Source organism: Cygnus atratus, chromosome 3 (genome assembly GCF_013377495.2).
Source record: "Cygnus atratus isolate AKBS03 ecotype Queensland, Australia chromosome 3, CAtr_DNAZoo_HiC_assembly, whole genome shotgun sequence".
Classification (NCBI taxonomy): Eukaryota; Metazoa; Chordata; class Aves; order Anseriformes; family Anatidae; genus Cygnus; species Cygnus atratus.
The window spans coordinates 60860049-60875797 of NC_066364.1; positions in this window are offsets into that span (position 1 = coordinate 60860049).

The window sequence follows — 15749 nt, forward strand, 5'->3', positions numbered from 1 at the left end:
TAAAACCTGCCTTAAAACAAAACTTTACCAAGTGAAAGCCTAACAATAAAACAGCATAGCTTTTAACTCAGACCTTCTCCACTAACTTGGTTCATTCAAAGTTTGTACAACCAAAGAGGAAGTTCTCTTCAGAAAATCACACTTACCTTTTGGGCTTGGTTCATTTGAGGCAAAAACCTTTTCATTTGTATAAGTGATCTGCATTCATGTAGTTCAGTTACTACTATTTGCTAACAGATTAGAGTATTTCAGGTTTGAGCTCCACCAATTTTACACAGACTATGCCACTTCCACAAAATCTGTGTGTGCATTTGGAGAGCAATTTGAAATGATGTCAAATAAAAGCTCACAACAACATAAAATTGCCTATTTACAAATAGCACCTATTGGAAAAAAAGTACAGACAATAAATGTCACAGTAAATTCAACCTGTCTGTAAGATGAGAAATAACTAATGCATCTGGACATAATATGAGGCATAGCAATAGCATTGTAACTGCTTTATGTAATTCCCCAAACAAAAGAGATATAATGAGTCATTTATCTAAATGGCATCAATATTCTGCCAAACATAAGATAACACTGAAGAGTGTGGATAGAAAGTTCGGAAACCCATTCAGATACGATGCAACATAGGATCATGTAAGCGCTCATCAGCTATCATGAAATGTGACTCATTTACAGCACAGTAAGACAAAGTTTATAGGGAGAGCAATATTTTTTATTAGACTACTTGATACAGCTTCTTAGACCAATAGTTGAACCAATGCAAATATACCACAGACTTTGTTTTTCTCTGTAGCAGATAGCAGAATCTCATCCATGTCCTTAAACAACCACAGCTACAAAAGCATTCATAAATTACATGAGACACACGGGACAAAGTGGTGTCCCATGACTACATGTGAAACTAGCATTGCGAACTGAGTATTGACCAGACCCTCCTAGACAAAGTTAAATGTGTCCTTAACACCACAGGTGAGAAAGTCCAAATATCATAGAACACATAGGAGCACACTGCCTAATAAACCTGATAAGATCCGTGGTTCAACTATTATTACATCTTGCCTTGCACAGCAGATGGTGGTGCCTGTTGTGGTACAGACAGGTGAGATGGTGAGATCCATCTACAAACCAGCTCAGTACACAGGGTACTGCAGGTCTTGACATATGAGATTTTCTTAATCTTTCTTAATACCAAATGTTATTCTGTAGCCACCTACCCATGCTATGTACATAAAAATACACTGCTTACAGGAAGATGAGCATGAGAAGGTCATTGTCAGCTCAAAATAAAATTAATATAAAAATAACATCAAACCAACTACCTACTCTAGAGCCCTCACATATTTCATTGCAATATGCATGTGGGCTATTTTCAGCTGCTGTAACTTGCTGATCTCCATTTAGCAACTTCTGTATTTTTTTCCTCTTTATAAGGCACTTTGAAGGCGTGGGGCTATACAGCAGTGATGTAAAACAACTATCTTAGAAAACAACCTACATTAAACATCTGTTTGTATCATTAAATAAAAAGGGCAAAAAATCAGATGGCTTTTGTTTCTAATAGTATTTCCAAAGCCCACACAAACATTACATAGCTCTCTTACTTTTCCATTGGATATCTTTCTTCCCTCTGCTAAAGGTCCTTTCATAGAAACTGTTAACCTAGCAAGTCTTACGCTTTCCTCACATAAATACCTCCACTCTTACTATGGCTGTTAAATTGTTGCTTATTTCTATCACAAGAGCAATTAAAATATCAAGAAGAACCTTATTGTATGACACAATGTAACACAACCCCAGAAAATTCCCATTGTGCCAACCAGAATTTGCTGTTACCAGATTTATTTAAGAGTATTGTATTGTCAGGAGAATAGATCCAGCATCTACAAAGGGTCTTTGTGTTGTCTGCTGCTCTACTACTGGTGATGAAGGTACCTTCAAGGGCAGATGAGACTATTTATTTTCATCCTACACCAGCACATTACGACATAAACCTATAGGGTCTCTGTGACAACTTCTTTTGTGAGCACACATCAAGCCATACAGTTAGTTCCCCCATGCAATCCTTTGCCTTGTATTGGATTATTGGAAGAAATACAACAGCCCTTCTGTCAAGGAAATGCACTAATGATATGGCATGGCATGTATTATAAAGTGGCTGCTTGTCCCTTCTGCATAACGTCGCTCAGTTTGGGATTCCTTTTGGGATTGTGTCTTCTAAAACAAAGAAAGGGAAGTGAAGGGAAGGGAAGGGAAAAAATGAAAAGAAAAAGAGAAAAAGAAAAGAAAAAGAGAAAAAGGAAAAGGAAATAAAAAGTAAAAAGAAGAAGGAAAAAGAAAAGGAAAAAAAAGAGGGAGGGAAAATTCTCAAGTTATTTCTTCTGAGTTGAGAACTCCACACCGTGGCTAGGCACACAGAGCCTGCTGCCTGTTGTGTGCTTTGCCATGCTATGTGGCAATGCAATAACTTTGATCCCTGGGGAGGTGAAGCGGAAGTTGGTCTTCACCATTAAATTTTTTTATAGACAGCAAAGTCCATCCTTCCACCTGCATCCAAAGCACTGAGGCAGCTGGCAGAACAAAGCGCTAGAGAAAAATAGTTGACCAGAATCTATCTGAAATTGCCAGCATACAGGTGCAGTCTTGTTTTTCATCTCAGTCGCAGCAGTCCCTAGTGACTGTCAATGTTTTACTGAGACTAATTAACCCTTTTTTGCCTAGGGGGAACCAACTTAAAAACCAACACCAAAACAAAACAAAACAAAAAACACCACCCAAGCTTAAAATTATACGAGTAAAGAAAGCATATCTAGTCCAAAACAGTGCCACAAACTAAAAGGTTGCTACAAGGGTGAAAAAGAAACAGCCAATGTATGAGGAAAACTTCGCATCTTGGGATCGCCGAGGCTGTTCCAAGCACTAGCATGTTGCTTCTCACACCTGAATGAGGAGGTAAAGATAAACAGAGAAATCACCCACTGCTGAAGCACAGCCAATGCTTGAGTGTAAAGGAGGAGTTGTTAGAAAGGAATAGTAAAACTAAACAATAAACTTGGATAAGTACTGTAGACAGGAAGTCAGGAAATGTAAACAACTGAGAAGATAAGAGAAAGATAAGAATTTGAGGATAGATAAGAATTCCCAAAACTCTAGCTTGGCTGAGACGTCAATATTAAACATTCCTTTGGATCTTCATGAAGAAGTGGCCAAGGAGCTTTCCAATCTTTAACCTTCTTGCTCAGAGAAGCCGGGAAATACAAACGATCTGTGAAAAAGACAGGGCCATTCCTTGTGATGCATTTTCTTGTGCTCCTTCTTGGCCCAGTTGTTCAGGTCCTAAACTATGGGTTTGCATTACTCCCCCGGGGAGATTATTCCACAATCCCAATGTTAGAATTTTTCCATTTACATGTAGTCTAAGTGACGCTTCTCATTTTCATCTCATTTCTGCTGCTTATAACTCTCCCCTGAAAACAAAACATCCATCATTACTTTTTACAAGTTTCAAATATGTACCTCATTTTCATTCACTGAAATAATTTCACTCATTTCACTCCTGGTGATGCCCGAACTCTGGTTTGAGTCCCTCCAGCCATCCACTGCAGCCACAAGGAGGAGAGGTTCTCGCCTCCTGCCACCATCACCTGCCACCGCAGTGCAGTCATCTTGGCATGATGGTCTATTATTCCCCTTCTAATCACACAGTGAGCATGTCTGACTTCACTACCAGAGAACTTTTGTCCCTTGTGGAAAGTATATTTGGTCCAGGTAACTTTTTACCCCAACACAAGTTTTTCCACTTCAGCGTTATTTATGACCCAATCACACTTTTGATTTGTCACAAATAGAAATAAACTGACAGCTTCCCATCCACCACCAAAAAAAAAAGCTGAGCTAGACCACAACAGAAAGGCCAAACAGGTTAGCAGCCTCTGGGCTTACTTTCACCTTCTTCCTTTGGTATGACCACATTAGCAGGAGAGGAAGGCATATGCAGGAAAAATAAGGGAGACGTTCACTGCCTTGCTCTGTTTTTCTGCCAAGCTTTCGTGATTTCTGTGCCTCAGTTTCCAGGGTGGAGATTACAGAAGAGTGCTCTGCAGCTGGTCTCCAGCTGTGACAAAACCCAAACTCAGTCCTGCCAAAGTCTCCGTAGCCATAAATAAGGCTGTTTTGGTAAACAGAGTAATGCATAGTGCTGGGACTAAAAGGACAAAGCCTGGAAGGCAGGGCTGTGATGCAATTGCTTGGCCACCTTTGGCTGGGCCGCACTCAGACGTCTGCTGCTGTGCCTGTTGTAACTTCTGTACCACTCGCTTTGAAGGGTGCCATGCACGGACTCTGTGAAAGGAAAATCATTTTCCTTGCCAAAAACACTTCAACAGCAAGTGTTGGACATTGTATGGTGACAAAAATAGAAAATACACTTGGAAGGCATCTCAAGAGGTCACTATGTTCATCCTCATGCTGATAGGCAGCGTGAAGCCTAAGAGACATTTCCACAATAGATTTGTTTAACCTCCTCTTACATGTCTTCAGTGGGGGAGACGCCACAAGTTTCTTCAGGCCTCTTTGTTCTTAACAAAGTGTTTTATTCTGAAAGTCTTACCTGCATCTTCCTTGCTGCAGTTCAAGCCCATTCCTTCTTTTTCAATTGGCAAAACACGTAGAGAACAGTTTCTTATTTTTCTCTTTGCAGCAATGTTAGCAGTTAAAATTAACATATGATCATCCTCTAATGCAATGGAGTGCGATTTGGAAATATTAGTCTTTGGGAGCCTTCAGCTGAAATACCATGCAGCTGAGTAACGCAGTATGACAGGATGTGTTCCCTGCCTGCAAAGGGCTCCCAAGTCCAGGGCTCAGGACCCGACTGGATTCACTGTTAGACTGAAATTCCTCAGCAAGTGGAATTCTGAGCTCGCAGAACGACTTCCTCCCATTCATAAATCATATCACTTTGCATATATTTGAATGGTCAAACCTCTATTTAGTCCCTGGAATGATTTGTTCTTTCATTAATGGAGACTAGATGAAAGCCGCAGATAACGGCTCATGGTGATTGAACATGAAGCACAACTCCTTTATTGTACAGGATCTGCAGCCCGAGCACCATGGCAATAATCTAATGATGCCAAAACTTGGATGCCCTTCAAATGCTTTGGAACAATAGGTGCTGTCAGCATGACCTACACGAAGTATCAGCAACCAAGCAGCCGGAGCCTGAGGTTACCCGTTCCCTCTTTCCTTGTGGACGGTGGGTGAGCGCAGCACCTCCGGGGGCACCCCAAAAGCTGGCCAAGGACCAGCATCACCCAGACCCAGTGCATTTGGGCTCCTCATTCTTACCCAGACCCCTAAAACCTGTCTGCCACTGGCACCACGGCTAAAACTCATGCAGAGGTGAATCAGGTCCTTATAGAGTAGTTGTGCCAAGCAGCTCCCACTGGCTTCAGTGGGACTTGCCCGGCAATGAAGCGTGTAAATATTTACGCTTTCAGAACTTCCACGTTTTAAAGTCAACCCAAGGATCAGCCAGGGTAAGGGCTGTGGGGTGGAAGCTAATACCTAAAGCTGCTCCACTTTAAAGTAGATGGTGGAGGAACCTTTTCAGGGCCACGTGCGCCACTCACTACAGACAATAAGTCGATTGAGTGTGTTCAGCTGTGCATCAGGCCCTGTAGAAGAAATGTCCAGCTTCCATTGCTTGCCACCAAACCCCAAGCTATTTTAATGGCTGGTGGGATTACTCAACATAAATGCTATAAAGTCCATATGTACTCTGTGTAACATAAAATTAAATATGTTCAGCTAGAGTGAATGCATTTTACTTGCAGGCAAAAAGTGATTTCTCAGCCTAATACGCAGAGTAAATTTGGCGCTTTCAGGGCGTTTGTGGGAATTGGAAAGGGTGGGGAAAATAACCCAACCTAAACATGGTGTAGTTAATTTCCTGACTGTTATTTCCCTCTTTTCTGCTAAATGGTTGCATTCACTGACTACATTATTTCCTGAATAGAAATGGTGTTAATTCTGAGCTGTGGAGAAAGAGTCCTCCTTCTCTCCACACTGAGAAAAAATGTGAGATCATTACAAACCACTCACTGACTGAAACCACAAAAGAAGAAAAATGGACTTGAAAAAAGGCCCAGTTCTATAACAGTGAAACATTTCCAGTTGGACTGTGGTATTTATTTTAGTTTAAACATATTGCTCAGTGAATTATTGAACTGGAGGTGCATAGGTCAGAACCCACCAGGAATCCCCTCCTTTCCTATCACAGTAGTAGTTTATTTTCCAAAAGCCTAAGTGGTTGCAGCCCATATCAGTCCAGTTTCAACCTAAAGATACTTACAATCCTTAATGAGGGTGTGCTTACCATTGGGATGAACACTGGAATTGCAGCATGACCCTCTGATCTTTTGATGCTGCATTATTATTTCACATATTGTAAAACAGGCACTGTCTCCTCCCTCACTTGTTAACATGTTTGTGTTTTGTTACCAAATCAGCACACCATCCTGTATGCTAGGCGTGCATTCCTGTTTGTGGGGGACAGCAACTTGTGTCCTTTCCTTGCCAGCTTATCCAGCATTTATCTCCTCTGTCTGTTTTGATGGTAATTATCACTTATGAATGCAAGAAACCCGAGGGGAAAAGAACCTCTCTTTCCTTGCCATGGAACATACTTCAAGGCTTTGAGTTCTTCTGGCCAGACTCCCACCCCAGATTTTTGGAGCTCCTACTGGAGCTTTGCTCTACTGGGTTTGCTCTACAGTCTCTGATAGCTGCCAGGGGAGAGTGTGTTGTCATAAGTAACAGTCGCCAAGTACAGCTGAACAATCCTCCCTTACAAAGACAGGCCTTTGACAGAGCTTTTTCATCTCATGTCTGCTATTGCCAGCCCCCCCCAAAACAAGAGCAACACAATTGCCTATCCAAGCCATAAGACTGAAAACCATGAGTTTACAAAACTATGTAAAACAATCCCCAAAACTTAGTCCCATCGTAAGTATGGACTCTTTGCCAACTACTTACTGAGTCATACAGGTGCATGACAGCTGAACCTTTGAGATTCTGCTAGACAAGGGCCTGAGGACTGTACATTGTCAAGGCATCCTTACACAGATTAGCTCTCAGGCTGTCTCCAGGAGAAATGTTAGTATCTTCAGCTAAAGGCAGGGAAATTGAGGCTGGGGTTCAATTTACCCAAGGCAATGCCATAAATCACTGGAACAGCACGATTAAAACTGAATAGCCATGGGCTCATGAGTTCTGTAGAGAGATTCAGGGTCAGGATTTTTGCTCCAGTTAGAGATTTATGACAGAGGAGGTAATGAATAAAACATTTTCACCGTCATTTTTTTTCAAAGAGCAGTTAAGTACCAGCACTGATCTAGTGGGTCTTACAGATGATATTTTAGAGGACGAAAAAGGCAGCTAATAATAGTACATGTAACAGAGAGATGAAAGGAAATATATTACCATCTAATTTAAATGTTCCCAGAAATACTTCTTGCTCTGTCACACCGCTGTCAGATAAAACTAAGCTAGTCCACAAAAGAGAAAGAAATAATAATAGCCATGCTATGTAAAAAAAAATAAAAATCACATAGACATAGATCATACCAAACAGAGGGCTGCCTAACTTGTTGCTTTCTATAAAAACCTAAAAATGTTTAAGCACCGCTGTCATGCTTCCACTGCTGGGCCCGATTTGTCTACAGGTTTCAATATGCGTTGCCCCAAACTAGAGCAAAGTATTCCTGCTGATGCTTCACCAGCATAACTTGGAAAGAAAAAAGCATCTGATCTTACACATCTTACCCTTGCTAATATCAACACCCAGATGGCTTTCTTTAAAAAAAGGCATAGTGTATTGTTGATTCACTTACTTTGTTTGAGCCTACTGCCCCTAACATTTTTTGTAATAAAACCAAAATACATTTCATATATTTACCTTTGGTTCCTTCTTCCTGTACTCTGCACAGATCTTACTGACTGTTATTTTAGTGATTTGCATCATTTGTTCCATTTTCCAAAATCATTTTTAATTATGATCACACCCTACAGACAGCTTGCAAACTCCTGGTGTCACGCACAAGTTTTATAAATACTACTGCATCATCCAACTCATTAATGGAAATAGTGAATAGAAGTGACAGAGAGCTGACCTCAGGGACCTCCCTTGCAATATCTCCCTGGTATGATAACTAAACTTGGGTAAGTCTTTTTTTGAATACAGCTTTTCTTTTTTAATTAGTTATGCATCAGCTCCTTATGATAGTTTCATCTAGACCATATTTCTCTTCTTTGTTTACTAAAAATATCATATGAGACAGTATCAAAAACCTTACCAAAATCAAAATTTTTCACAGTCTTATTCATTTAGATTAGTTATATTACCAAAAAAGCAAATTCATTAGAATATTCAATGCCAGTGTTTTTCATACAAAGATTTTTCCTAAAAACAGTCTTTAAATAAGCACAGAAGTTCTCTCTGAAAAACTTTCAACACCTTCTACATTTCCTGTGACACTGTAATTACTATTTTTTAAAAATTACTGTAAAATTGCTGCTGATATTTTTATTAAATACTGATGAAACATAGGATAATAAAATAGGTCATTGAATATTTAGACAACAGTTAAAGATTAATCTGATTTAAGTTAAAATATTATGAAAAAAGTCATGAAAACAGATGCAAATTAAATCCAACAAAATGGAAACAATCATTTCAATGTCTTCTGTGAAATCGTTTGCTTGGTTTTCAGGTAGCACTAAGATCCCAACAGCTTTAAACTCAATTTGGCTGAGTACTTTTCACCCTACAGCAGACACTTCAGCACGTTAGGACGGAGGCAGTAAAAACCAGTTCCATTCACACCTTTCCAGTCAAAGAAAATTACAAGGATAGAGGCAAACAACCAGCCAACCAACCTAAACAAGAAACCCCGAGCTTCAAAAAGGCCGGTACGAAATAAGGCAGCTCTATCAATATTTGCCCACATTTGCCCAGAAGTGAAAAAGTTCTTTGAGCTACACGAGGCACGAGCGCTTGAAGAAGTGAGTCACCCTGCGGGTGTCCGTCAGAGGGCTGCGTTGTGCTCCGTGCCTGGGCGGCTGGCACGCTGCCACCCCTCCGTCTCTCCATTTCAGCTGGAATGTTACAGAGGAGGCAGCAGGCCAGCAGGGAGCAGAGAGCAGCTGCGAGGGAGAATGGGAGCAGCACCGCCAATCCCATGTCCTGCCCGGAGCCCTTCATCTTGCGTCAAGTCACAATGGAAGCTCCAAGTCACAACGGAAGTCTGCAAGTGAGGTTAGCCACCACTCAGTGGATGTTTCGGGTACAAATATATTCTTCAAATTTGGAATCTGGGTCAGCCCATTGTGAGGTCCTAAGAAAGGTCCTAAACTTGCCTGATTTTAGGTTTAGGAACAGATGGCAATGCTCCAGAAAAAGATACCAAGAGTTCAAACAAATTAGGAACAGGTTTCCTGGATGATACAGAGCTAAGTTTCCAATATGCGTTACCAAACATTCAAAAAAGGCACAAGAAAAGAAAAATCAAACATTCACAGATGTTATGGTGCTACTCTCAGCATGGGAACCTGGCAGTGTTCAGATGACTCAGTGAAGCAACCTCAGCCTACAAAAAGACTGAATCTTGGCAGTGTCTGACCTGTGTGTCAACCCCGGTGTGCTACACCACTTACTCTTTCCTCTCCATGCAAAACTCGTTCCCAGAATTAGCTAAACATCAGGTTTATCATGTTTAGTGACAGGCCCAGTCTAAATGCACTTATTGGTTAGGCTGACAGGGATTTTAGTTTTACAGCATTTTCTTCCAAAGCTTACAGTTTTTCATAGCCTTAGGAGGAATCTTCATTGTTAGTGGTATGACCATCAGCATCACTGGTCCTGTATTGCATCCTGTTTTACTGGCATGAAAAAACACCAGTGAATGAATGCTAAGTATTGTTGTCCACCCCCTACTCCCTCCCCCCCCAAAAAAGCTCTCCCAATAGACCAAACTGAATCAAGCTGTTGCTTGACAGTCCGAACCAATCTGATGGGTGTTGGGAGGTGGATCTCAGTTACAGGTAGAGCAGGAGGCAGAAAACCTTAGACTATGTCTACACAGGCCTCTGCCCTTCATCACAGCATTTGACCAACTATTAGAACCCCGGCACTATCAGAATTCTTTTTCCCCCCATGAATTCAGGCTGTTCACAGACCTAATTTCGGGCACCGAGTCTGTATCTCTTGGCACACAAACCTGATGTCAAAAAAACTGCCTCCAGTGATTCTCAGCAAACACCAGGTGCTCAAGTTTCCAAATGTGACCTGAGAACTTATGCTATTTTGTTGCCAAAGAGTACAAAGAGCTAAATTCCAGCAATGCTGAACAACTGAGGCACCTTGGGGTCCCAGGCAGGAGTTTCCTCCAGCAAATAGTGCCTGCAAGGCCATGACCTTCACTGCACAGCAGGGCAGTGGAGGGCGACGTGCAGCTCCACGCCTTCTGCCAGCCTTTACAAGTCAATGCTGCGTCATCAAGGAAAGCCACCCCAAAATATTTATTGTGCCAGAGCATTCTGCCTCCATTAACTGAAAGACATTTTTAGTCACCCTCAGCTGTAACCTGGGCTTGTCAGTGCCGGCCATGCTGCTGGTTCAACAGGAGGAGTGGTGGGAGCCCTGCCGGTGCCCTTGGCCACAATGCAGAGCGAGCACATTGACTGCCCCTTCTGCCCTTCTCCTGATGTCACTTTCTCATTATGACATTATACCAAGCCACAATAGGGATTAACCACCCCCCTATAAGCTTATTATAGGCTTATGCAGGCTGTTAAGAGCTTGGCTTTACATGGCATTTCTTTTAATGAGTCCAGGGATGATGTCACTCCTACAGCCATGACTGCATATCCCCATTAAGCACTAAAATTAATGCAGAACGTAAAATTGAGTTGCTTTATACAGTGTCCACACAAAGGTGTCAAAAACCCTGATGAAATGCAGAGAAAAAAAATGGCTGATGATGCAATGGCAAAATAAAAACTTCAAAGTGGAACTAAAGGAACATTTCCAGTCCATGAAAAATAACCACTGCCAAGTGAGTAACATGTGGCGATGACAACTAATTGCATTTACTACGCACCTCTCACCTGCAGCAGCGGATAAACCGACAAAGGCTTAATTTGTGCACATTAAAACAAGAAGTGCAAGCAAGGAAGCAAAACAACCTATTCTACTTACCAAAATTTAGGAAGGGAGAAAGAGGAATTTTCTTCTAATTATACAGATGTGCAGTGCATGGAGGACCTATTCGAATCAACGTTAAGAACGAAAATTTGATTTGTGAGAAATTTGTACTAATTCTCAACTCACAGAATTTCATTGCAACCTTTTCACTATTATTAAACAAAACTGAATGTCTTTAGCATGGGCAGAGAAACAATGATAAGGAGTGATCGAAAAATAGTTAAACCAGCACTGAGTGTTTCAGCTCCAACTCTGAATTTCATCACCAGAAAACATGGCAAGGGCCTGCACTGACTCACGAAGTGTATGAAAAAGAGGTTCCTTAGCTGAACATGCCCACAGAACATCATTAACTGCCTTTCTGACTCCCAGAAGAGTAGAATCTAAGCCAATATATTCTGCAATGATTTCCTTTCCAGCTAGTACCTCTGCCTGCACTGACTCTGCCATGGCCACTCCATGGTGTTAGTGAATGTGGCTCTGGGAAATATTTCTAAATTCAGAGAAATCATGGTAATATTGCGTGCTCTAATGCTTTATTATTATTATTATTATTATTATTATTATTATTATTATTATTTTTATTTTCCTTTCCAGCTATACCTGCATTTTATGTGACTACAGGGTTTTCAAACAGCTATATCATAACAGTCTGTCGCAAGCGTATTGGGTGTTTCAGTTTGCCAGACCTGTCATAATAAATTAATTACAGGATGTTGCAGAAATGGCTCGGTTCCAGCAGCATCTTGCACAGTTTAATATAGCCCTATTTCCCCATTTCGATGTATTTGTGGTTAGATAAATCCTCAGAAAATTTACAGCTGCTACACACTAGTTTATTATACTCCCTGCCTGTGCAGGCGATATAAGTGCAACAAGAATTTGATGTCTTCTCAGTGCATAGATTTTACTGATACTGCTTTACCAGTGTGGAAACATTTTTCCGCTAAAAGTGGCGTCTGCAGTTTCTGAGTATTAGACAGACCTTGTAAATTGTTTGCCACAACCAAACACAGTGCAAATTCATTGGCCTGACAAAGTCCTCACACACACATACACACACCCCAAAGCCATCAAACAGGTGGCTGGAGTTCTGGATGGAAACTCCATAGTAGAGCTATTTTCATTTATGAGTACAAGCTATTTTTTGCAGTCATCCAAGTTAGTGTATGTTCACTGACAAACTACAGCCATGATGGGGCTACTGAAAGCCTTGCCAGCTTTGCTGAAACTTTGAGAAGAGGGGTTTATTCACCCTGAGCAGCTTGCAGGACTGGAACTCTCAACATACGTGTCACCGCTGGAGAACAGACCATCCTGAAGGGGAAGGCAGCAACCAACCAGCACAGAACAGACAGAAGGAAGGATAAAACACTGTGAGTAAGGTACATCTATACATACGAAAAGGATCACATATTTAATGTTCAAACCAGCAGCTAGATGTTTGGTGTGAAAATCTCATTGCTGCTGTAGCTACTCTAAAGCGGATAAAGAGTCTGGAGGGGAATGGATCAAGGCAGAGGTGCGCACTGCAACAGACAACGACTAGAAAGGTGCCCTCTGAAGACCCGTGCCCGAAGCAGAATTAGGGAACCAAAGCCTCAGCTACCCCAGCAGCATGAGCTGGGATATAAGCCAGATACATGGAGCTTTCTGGACTGTAGCTCAGAGATAGAACAGTGACAAGTTATGAATTGCTGGGAAGCCACAGGAGAATATTCTTCACGGGTTCTAAGAGTCCACTCAAAAAGCTCCTGTAAATAGCACAACATTTAAATGTATTAAAAGGTGAAGTGGTTAAATATCTTAATTTCTAAAGCCCAAAAAACATGACTGAAGCCACTAAAGCTCTGCTATAACACGCCTTCCCACTATCTTCTGTTCCTTCTTCTAAAGTTCCAATTTCTAATTGCCACACTCTTGCAAGTCTCCCCCACACAGTAGTTTTCTTCTTAAGTTTGTTATTTCCCTCTCTCAGACCTCCGCTTGTTTCTATTCCTTACATGCAGCAGGTTTGCTCCTAATGCACATATTTATACTTCGAGCAGTAAAAGTCCTTGAACTGATGCAATATGTTTTTACAAGTGCAGGTGTACATCCATAAATTAGTTTGTCCAAAACATTCTGGGCAGCCATTGGACAGAATGCTGAGGAAAAACACCTCAGTACAAGCCTGTACCTGAACCTTCCAGCCTGCCTTTACTATTCAGAAAATACTCCTATCTCCTCCCAGTTTCCACATCCACAAAATAGGCTGTACTGCACACATACTAATTTCATATGTGCTAGAAAAGGATCATTAACCCCCCCCCCCCACTCTTTGTGTTTACCAAACAAGTGTTTTTGCTTTAGTCTGCTCCCGCCTTAAATGAAGTATTTCCTATTCACCTTAGTAATTAGAGCAGAAGGATGTAGTGAATGAAGTGCCTCATTATCAAGTTTGTATCCACAGTCTCTGCAGAATGGCTACCATGCCGGCTATTTTTCATAGCTGTCTGCTTTCGCTTGTAATGGGCTATTGTTAACCCTAAATGATCCTGACATTCAATTCTCTGTCAGACAATTGGGTCCAGCCGGCAGATTTAGTTCACTAGTCAACAGAGACTTTCGGTTGTCATGTTCCTCTGTGTTCCCATTAGCCCTTGTTTGACTGTGATCCATCCCCTACTGCCTTCTGAATTAAGTGATGCTACAAATACAATTATTGTGTTTTATGATGTCTGTTCCTCAAATTATTTTAAGGAAAAAAAATAAATGCAATCTGATAGCAATTGGGAAACACAGGAAAAATGTGCCATCTCTTCTTTCCTATTTTCTTAATTTATACATTCATTCTTCACAGTACCTCTGACAAATTACAAAAATGTAATAGGAGCTGTATGTAGTAACCACACACACAAAAACTAAAAACGCCAGAACAATGAAAGACCTACTGTGCTGTTATCACCAGGCAGTTATAAATATCTAATATTTACCCTTTTTTAAACCAGTTTTTATCCGTGTTGTTCTAGCAATGAATTAGTATCACCCTGTAAAAATTCCTCAAACAGATGTTTATAATTCTGGTATTTCAAGTCATGGTTTAGGGAGCAATTTTGCAGGGCACTCATGTTTTAGGGTACTTAATGTAGTTCTTCAGCTTAAAAAAAAAAAAAAACAAGGAAAATTTCAGGAGGTAATCTGAATCCTTCTTGAATTCTTGTCTTCTTCTAAATACTTGTACAGTTTTCAGCAAATGTATACAATGTTCATTGTGAAGTGATTTGAAAAATACATAGGTTGCATTGACATAGAAACAAGAAGCATTATATGAAGTTAAATTTCAAAACTTTTCTAAACTATTATTCTATTCTGAACTGTTTATGTTTTATTCTTTAAAAGAAAAGAAGAATGCTTTTTAGAAAGAAAAACTTTAAAATGCCAACAGCAACATCTGAAGAATGATTCATCTCTCAAGAAAAACTGTTTTTACAATGAATGTATTAGCCATATTTCTGAACAAAATGTAAAAACTGTAATTTCTAGTGTGCCCTGTTAATAATTTGTTGAGAAGTGATAATAGTCTGAAGGTTCTAACTTAAATACTGAAAGAACACTTCAACTTTTTTTAATTGCAGGTCCTTATTTTTGTTCATTTTCTGGTAAATGAATGCAGAAACCTCTAATACCGCAGTGATTTGGTATAAAGCAATAGAAAAATCCAGCCAACCATGTGATAGGGAGGAAAAAAAATATAAAAACAAAACAAAAGATATTGCAATTACAAGAAAACATTATGAAAAGTTTATTTTCAACTCCCTGCATTTTCATGTTTGGCTCTTATCTGATTTCTTCTGCTTAATTGTTATTTGGAACTGTGCCTTGGAAGACACTACTGCTGCCTCTCCTCTCAATTTGGAAAGTGTGGCAGAGCAACTCTATTCAGCTTCAGAGCAGTGAACATAATTGGAGCCCTAGTTCGCAAGCATGAAAGGAGGTGCTGTGCCTTTGATTAGAACTACCATCTCTCTGTGGTGTTTATCTGAAGTGTTATTTCTGTCTTCAGCATCCACAATGCCAAATTAACATTTTACAATGCCTTCCAATGAGCTCCCAGATCTTGGCTACTGCTCAGCTCTCCCTGACGTGGAGCCTGATGTCACGCTCTGCCCTTCTTTTAAGTGCAACCCTGGACATTTTAACGAAACCTAAGATGTTGAGATTTTTCTCTTTTCTAAAATCTTTAAAACCCGCATGTCATGCATGAATTTGAATATATTGCAAAAGTAAAAGCATAAGAAGCAGGTAGCCTTGCTGGAAGCAGGCAGTCCCTGGACTAAGATAATTTTACAGAACCTATGACTGGGAAAGAGATGTTCATAATGTTCCAATACACACACGTGTCCCATTTAGGAGAGAACTCCATACACATGCACTAGAAAAAGCCGAGCTAGGACTGCTGGCAAAGAACCATTACCAGTGGGCCAGTGGGGCCAAA